Here is an 8,014-nt window from a genome sequence, read left to right as displayed (position 1 = left end):
GGGAAGTCGCACTTTGGTTTAAAATAACTTTCCCCCAACCATTTAACGTGCAATAATTCATGGTTATGGGGGATTTTTTTCGAAAAAAGCTGGGGATTCATAAATCTTTCCCATTCTTAAGGGTTTGCGGAACCCTTTCCCAAACCCCAAGAATTTCCATTTATTCCCGCCCCCCCCCCCCCCGACGTTCTCGACATGCTATAGAAAATAATAACTCCCTTTATTATTTCCCTACTAAGCATTCAACCTAATCTTATCTCACGCATAAGATTCACAAAATACTTCCGGTTAATATTATACCCCTAATACTATACTCAAGACCGGGAACAGGTTGAAAAGCTTTAGACCTGGTCGAGAGGAATGATTCAGTAACGGTCTAGCTAAGGTAGTATGGGATGCCTTGGCTGGACTCTCGCCGTTATCACAATCTGGCACTCTGGATTTGTTCTAGTCATAGAACGAATCGGCGGTGTTACAGAAGTTGGTATTAGAGCATGGTTCATGATCATTCTCATGGGAACGAGTTTTCAAATGTTTTATCGAGTCAAAAAGGAGTCGCACTCACAACTTAGGAAACCGGTACGTCCAACGTTTAGATGGGTATCTAGGGTTAGAATTTACCTTTTGTTCGATGCAGCGGGGAGTTGCAGGTCGAAAGGAGGTAAGCCAGGGAGCCCACTATCCATGGGAATCGAGTGGGTGTTGGTCATGAAGTTGATCACTTTGCGGAGTCAAAAGTGATGGATCGAGAGGGCGTAATGAAAGTAAGGTGAAACCTTGGACTTATAGGAATTACCTTAGCTTTCATGATCTTGTGAGATCTCGTGCCAGGTACGTATGGGTACTAACTCTCTCTTGTGTGATTGAGTTTTGGATGTTGTTTTGGTGAATTTGGTAGTTAGGTATTATAATGGGGTTATAATATCTAAACCAATGTTGATGAGTTTAATATTATAAGGAGTATAATATTAGACCAGAAGTGATGAATCTTTGTTACATATGTGGATATGTAGCTGTTTGTGTGAAAGTCGTATGTGAAGTCAGTAGGACTAAGACCATACGCAGTTTTGTGTGAAAGTCATATGTGAAGTCAGTAGGACTGAGACCATACGCATTTGTGTGTGAGAAAGACGCACGTGAAGTCGGTATGACTAAGACCATGTGCAACTGTGAAATCGTGGGTGAAGCTTTGGGAGCTAAGACCGCACATTGTAGGACAGAAAGTCAAGTGAACTTGTTCCGTGCCAATCTAGTAGATGAGTATGGGTTAATATTAAAGGGAGTGATATGTTCATAATTTGCATCATTTAGGTTGCATATTTCATTCCAAATCATGTCTTATTTCATGCATTTTAGGTCCTTAGGGTTTGTTTTAGGACTTAGGAGTTGCATTAGTTCCCAATGAGTCTTTGCATGTTTTGAGTGTTTATCAGGTGTATATGGAGCTATTTGGAGCTGAAAAGAGGAATCCAGGAAGAGAAATGGTGATCAAGGCTTGAAAGATGGTGAAAATGGGTTTTGGAGGTTCTCGGCCATTCTCGCGTACCGCAGGAAGGTTTTTCTCGGCCATTCTCGTGTACCGCGGGTGAATTCCTCGGCCAAAACGCGTACCGGCTTAATGAATTCCTCGGCCAAAATTTTCGGGTGCAGACACACTTCCGAAATCGCCTGTCCGGGGAGCCTTCCGGTCCGATTCAGCTGTCGGATGCTTCATCAGAGTTGGGGAAGATTGGATCATGGTTCCATAGCAGGTAGAATCATAGGATTTGGAGGCTCGAGCAGAAAGTTAAGCTCGTCGGAAGGAAGTCCTGTCTCGCTGCCGTTTTGGACCGACCCGATGAGCTCCGAAGAATGCGAAGGACGGTGCACTTCCAGACCGATTCAGTTTACGGGGCCTTCATCAGAATCCGAGATAGTTGAGTCCTCTTTCCAGAACGTTTTAGATCATTCAATTCGGAGCTATGAGCAAGGAGATAACGTTTCCGGAATGGACACACGTCTAGAAGCCTCTTTCTGATCGTGTCAATGCACTGCGAAGATGAGCCCTCCAGGAAATCTTCCACTTCCCAAGAACCAAAGGTTCCTTCACCAAAGTTGAAGATATATGATTCTTCTGTCCTCTGAAGCCGGAATCACACAATTCGGACCAATATCCTGGGAGTTACGCCTCCCTGAATGCAAAGTGGTCCAAGCTGCCCTGAATGCTGCGAGATAGTCTTGCGACTTGGTTAACTCGCAAAGCCTGAAGATGAATGCCTGAAAATTGAGCTGTGAGTTGAGAAGTGCGGGTAAGCTATCACTGGATAAGGTCTGAGGCTCCCGAGCAAGGAAAATGCTAAGTCCACAATCGTGCGACTTAGGCATGCGAGTTGGCCGCGCTTGGAACTAAACCGCACGATGACTCGCAATCTACACCGACTTGAGCTGCGACATGGGAGTAATGGAGACCAACCCGCACACATCCCTGAAGACCCCTGCTACATGGTCGTGCGAGTTAAGGATCAGAGAAGACTTAGCCGCACAAAGACTCGCAATTCACATCTGGATGAGCATGCGGCTGAGTTTACAAGGTTCTATCTCGTTCAAAGCTCCTCTCCTTGGTTGTGCGACTTGGGCATGCGGCTTGGGACTAAGGGATGACCAAGTCCCACATGTACTTTCCCCAGATTTCGCCTTGGTCATGCGAGTTGAAGAAGAAGAAGGTTAAGCCGCACAAAAACTCGCGAAACACATCTACTTGGGCGTGCGGCTAAGACCAAGCGATTTAAGTCTCACAAGATAGTTTCTTCGCATGTGCGACTTTGGCATGCGACCTGGAGACACTGGACCAACTCACACATTCTCCACTTTATCCACTAAAGCCGAGTCAGGACCCGGTTTGTTCCGGGCTGACCCGGTTCGTTTTTAGAGACATATAAATAGTTTTTAGGGTTTTTTTTCCAAAGGACTATGTTTTATTCCCTTTGTCTCTTGCCTCTTTTGTGAAAGACTCCACTTAAGAAGAGAAATATCAATTTTTAAGTGCTTAATCAAGAGAGTTTGAGAGATCTTTGTGTTTAAAGCTGCAAAGCCATCGTTATCCATCTTCCCCATCTCTATTTCTCATCATTAATCATGCCAATCTTCTCAACTTGCAAAGGTTTAAGAGAGATTAGTATGATTAGTGAGTAGTCACCTTAATGAGGTTCTAGATGTGTAGGTTAGGGTGCTAAAGTGTTAGATTAGGAGTGCTTAGGGCTAGATTCATTGATTCATCACTTTAAACAGCTGTTCTCTAGGCTAGATCCTTGCATATCACTTGAGATCTAGATTCTGGGAATTTCATGCACCAAAAGTGTTTGATGAAATTCCTGAAAGAGCTGTATTAGAGGTTTAAGCATTTGCTGCATGATGATGTATTGTTGATTGCTTGAATGATCATTTAGAACTGTTTACTAATGCATACTGATTCATGTTTCACAAATGATGATTTGGTTTGAAAAATGGATTAGTGTAGGGGTTAATACCTTCATGAGAGGATTAATCTAGATTAGAGTTCTTAATCATTTGAATCATGTCTCATCATTGTCATTAGCATTCCTAGTTTAGCACCAAAGCACCCTAGCCAACTATCATGTCTAGAATCTCATGCCTCCATCATATCATATTCATATCACTTGTCATTATTTAGTTCTTCTTTAGTCATTAATCCTGTTTTAAGTTTGTAGTTGTCATTAGTCAATCAAAATCTCACTTGTTTACTTGAATTAAGAATCTGATCACATAGCTTAGTGTCTATCACCACATTCTTGGATTGATAACCTCTTTGTGCTACATTGACAAGGGGATTGATAGCCCTGAGACCCTCAAAAGTCTTATCTATCAATTGACGCCGTTGCCAAATTGTGGATTGTTTAGCATTAAGCTCTGATCTGTTCTTGAGATCAAGTGCTTTCTTTTTTGTTTTTACTGATTACTTTCAAGTTCTGTTTGTGATTTCAGGTGCATGAACACCAGGTCCAGATCAAGAAGCTGTGGTCCACCTTTCCCCTTAAACGACAACATTAATCTTTTGGTACCAAGGAGGAGAAGGGACAGACGTGGAAGACAGATTGATCAGGCTGATATGGAAGACCAAAGAGAGCATGTGGTGGATATAGAACAACCGGCTCAGGAGCAACAGGCTCAGGGTAATGGAGCTGGTAATGGAGTTGGTCAAGGGTTACATCAGGGTAATGTTCATCAGGAACAGGTGCATCAACAGCAAGCTTATGTCCATCAGGGACAAGCCCCAGCTCATCAGCAGAGGCATCAGGCCAATGCACAGCAAAGACAACAGGTGCACCACCAACATCAGCCCTTCCAACACCAGCAAAGGAGATATGAGCAGCCACAGGTCTATGTTGGAGAGAATGACAGGGCAAATGCTCATCAGTATGGAGCTGGAATTCAGGCACCACCTGTGCAAAACAACAACTTTGAAGTGAAGGCATCCTTGTTGAATATGGTCCAGAACTCAAAGTTCCATGTATTAGCAATGGAAGATCCATTGGAACACTTGGATCAATTTGATAAAGTGTGTGACCTGACAAAGATAAATGGAGTTTCTGAAGACAGTTTCAAGCTAAGATTATTCCCCTTCAGTCTAGGTGACAAAGCTCACCAATGGGAGAAGAATCTTCCAAGAGGCTCCATGCAAACCTGGGAGCAATGCAAGCAAGCCTTCCTATCTAAGTTCTTCTCCACCTCCAGAACTGCAAAACTGAGAAACCAAATCTCTAGCTTCACTCAGCACAGCAATGAGAGTTTTGGTGAAGCATATGAGAGATTCAGGAGCTACACCATGGGTTAAGTGAGGCTTCCCTTCTCAGCACACTATATAGAGGAGCTCTTCCCAAGATTAGAAACCAACTGGATACTGCTTCCAATGGGAACATTCTGGGAAAGGAGATACATGCTGCTTTAGAGCTAGTGGAGAACTTAGCAATGAGCAATGACACTTATGGAGAAGACTATGACAGATCAAATAGATCTGAAGGTTCAAGCTCAGAACAGAGGCTCAGCAGAGAAGGTTAAGGAGTTGAAGTGAATTTGACAAGTTGAAATTCACCACTCAAAAGCCAATGCACTTTGTATGAGAGTATGAGGAACCTTCTCAGATCTTTGAGAACATAAGTGAAGAAGGCCTAACCCAGGAGGAGCTTAACTACATTGAGAATCAGAGGTTCCAGAGATATCAGTATGGCAATGCAAATCAGAACCTCTCTTACAGGAATCCCAATGTAGCTAACCCACAAGACCAGGTCTATCCCAATTCTCAAGCTCCAAAAAACTTTGTTCCCAAGAACAACTTTCAAGGGTCATTCCAACCCAAGAATCAGTTTGCTCAGAATCAGGGTTTTGGTCAGCAACAACAACCATTTCAGGGTACTGGTTTCAGTTCACAGCAGCAAAAGGCACCACCAGGGTTTGGTCCACCACAGTTCCAACAGCAGGCGCCGGTTCAACAACAGTTTCAGCCACCAACGGTTCAGCAGCAGCCACAGATGGGGTCAGATATGGTTGGTATTCTGCAACAACTACTTCAGGGTCAACAGATATTTGCAAGCCAGAATGCAGCCATGCAACAGGAAATCAAGGAACTGAAGCAGAACCAGGTCTCAAGCTCAAGGAACCAAGGTCACCTACCTGGAAAACCTGAACCCAACCCCAAGGAATATGCTAAGGCCATTACACTGAGGAGTGGAAAGGAGTTACCTGGTATTGAGGACAACAATGTGATCATTGAGGACAATGATCAAACTGAGGGGGAGGCAGCCTTAAAAGATGATCAAGTTGCTGAGAAACCAAGGCAAGAAAAGGGTAAAGAGGTAGCAAAGGAACCTGAACCAGAAAAGGTATATGTGCCACCACCTCCATACCAACCCAAGCTCCCATTTCCAGGGAGATTTAAGAAACAACTTGTGGACAAGGCAAGAGCTGTATTTGAGAAGGCACTCAATGAGACACCACTCACAATGCCTCTCATTGATGCATTTCTAATGATGCCAAAGATGGGTAAGTTCTAGAAGGATGCCATTCTGAACAAGACTAAAGAGCTTCAAGGCATGGTGGTGCTAAGTCATGAATACAGTGCTATCATTCAGAAGAAGTCCATTCCAAGAAAGTTAACTGATCCAGGGAGTTTCACACTGCCTTGTGCCATTGGACCTCTTCTATTCTCTGGATGTCTTTGTGATCTAGGAGCATCAGTCAGCTTGATGCCATTCTCCATAGCAAAGAAGCTAGGCTTTAGAGTCTTCAAACCTGCAAGGATCTTTCTTATCCTTGCAGATAGATCAGTTAGATTGCCTGTTGGTATGTTGGAAGATCTACCTGTCAAGATAGGTGGTTTTGAGGTTCCAACTGATTTTGTTGTGCTGGAAATGGATGAGGAACCAGTTGATCCTCTTATCTTGGGCAGGCCATTCTTGGCAACTGCAGGAGCTATTATTGACGTGAGAGGTGGGATAATAGAGCTTCAACTTGAGTCTGAGAAGCTCAAGTTTGATGTGAATGAGATGATGAAGAAACCCACCATTGAAGGTCAATGCTTCTATGTGGAGACAATGGATCAGTTGGCTGATGAGTTGCTTGAGGAACTGAACACTGAAGATCCTCTTCAAGCTGATCTAACTCAAGAACAAGGAGGCAATGAGCTCTTAGCAGAAGCAAGTGAAGGGTACAAGTTGTATTTGGACAATGCTAGAGAGCTTGGTCCTGAGGCAAGGTTTTTGGAACTGGAACAAAGTGGCTCTGAGGTCTTGGCTATCAAAGGAGCAGAAATGAGCCAATGCAGCTTGGACAAGGATTGAAATGAGGCTGATGCACCCCCTGTTGAGCTCAAGCCTCTACCGACAGGGCTCAGGTATGCATTCTTGGGCTTAAACTCTACATATCCAGTAATCATCAATGATAGCTTATTAGAGCATCAAGAGAGTGCATTGCTTAGTGAGATAATAAAGTTCAGGAGACCCATAGGATATTCTTTGGCTGATATTAGAGGGATCTCTCCTGACATTTGCACCCACAGGATACACCTAGAGGACCAATCTATGTCCTCTATTTAGCATCAACGATGTCTGAACCCCAACCTTAAGGAGGTGGTTAAGAAGGAGATACTCAAACTTCTTGAGTCAGGGATAATTTACCCAATCTCTGACTCAAGATGGGTATCTCCTGTTCATGTTGTGCCCAAAAAGGGTGGGATCACAGTGGTTAAAAACGAGAAGGATGAGCTGATGGCTACTAGGACTGTAACTGGACACAGAATGTGTATAGACTATAGAAAGCTCAATGCAGCCTGTAGAAAGGATCATTTTCCTTTGCCTTTCATTGATCAGATGTTAGAGAGGCTTGCAAACCACCTCTTCTTTTGTTTTCTTGATGGGTACTCGGGGTTCTTTCAAATCCCCATAGACCCCCGAGATCAAGAGAAAACAACATTCACTTGCCCTTATGGCACATTTGCATACAGGCGATTGCCTTTTGGTCTCTGTAATGCCCCTGCCACATTTCAACAATGTATGATGCATATATTCTCTGACATAATTGAAGAGAAGGTGGAGGTGTTCATGGATGATTTTAGTGTCTATGGCTCCTCCTTCTCGGATTGTCTCTCTAATTTGTCACAGGTCTTGGAGAGATGTGAGCAGCATAACTTGGTGTTGAATTGGGAGAAATGCCACTTCATGGTGCAGGAAGAAATTGTACTTAGGGCATAAGATAATTGAGAAGGGCATAGAGGTTGACAGAGCAAAAGTGAAAGTAATGGTGAATCTGCAAACCCCCACTTCAGTCAAAGGGATAAGGAGTTTCCTTGGGCATGCAGGATTTTACAGAAGATTTATCAAAGACTTCTCAAGAATTGCCAGGCCCTTGACAAGGCTGTTGTGTAAAGAAGTTGACTTCATCTTTGATGATGAATGTGAAGAGGCCTTCAAGATGATCAAGGATGCATTAGTCAGTGCACCAATTGTCCAAGCCCCAGACTGGT

At 43.6% G+C, this 8,014-nt stretch overlaps 1 pseudogene; it reads right to left on the bottom strand.

The window, feature by feature from the left end:
• Nucleotides 1-4,738: 4,738 nt before the first annotated feature.
• Nucleotides 4,739-4,829, bottom strand: LOC112089611 (annotated as a pseudogene).
• Nucleotides 4,830-8,014: the final 3,185 nt, after the last annotated feature.

This window comes from Eutrema salsugineum, unplaced genomic scaffold (assembly GCF_000478725.1).
Source record: "Eutrema salsugineum unplaced genomic scaffold, Eutsalg1_0 scaffold_12, whole genome shotgun sequence".
In the NCBI taxonomy this organism is placed as follows: Eukaryota; Viridiplantae; Streptophyta; class Magnoliopsida; order Brassicales; family Brassicaceae; genus Eutrema; species Eutrema salsugineum.
The sequence above is the reverse complement of the archived record's forward strand: the minus strand, read 5'-3'. Positions and strand labels throughout refer to the sequence as shown.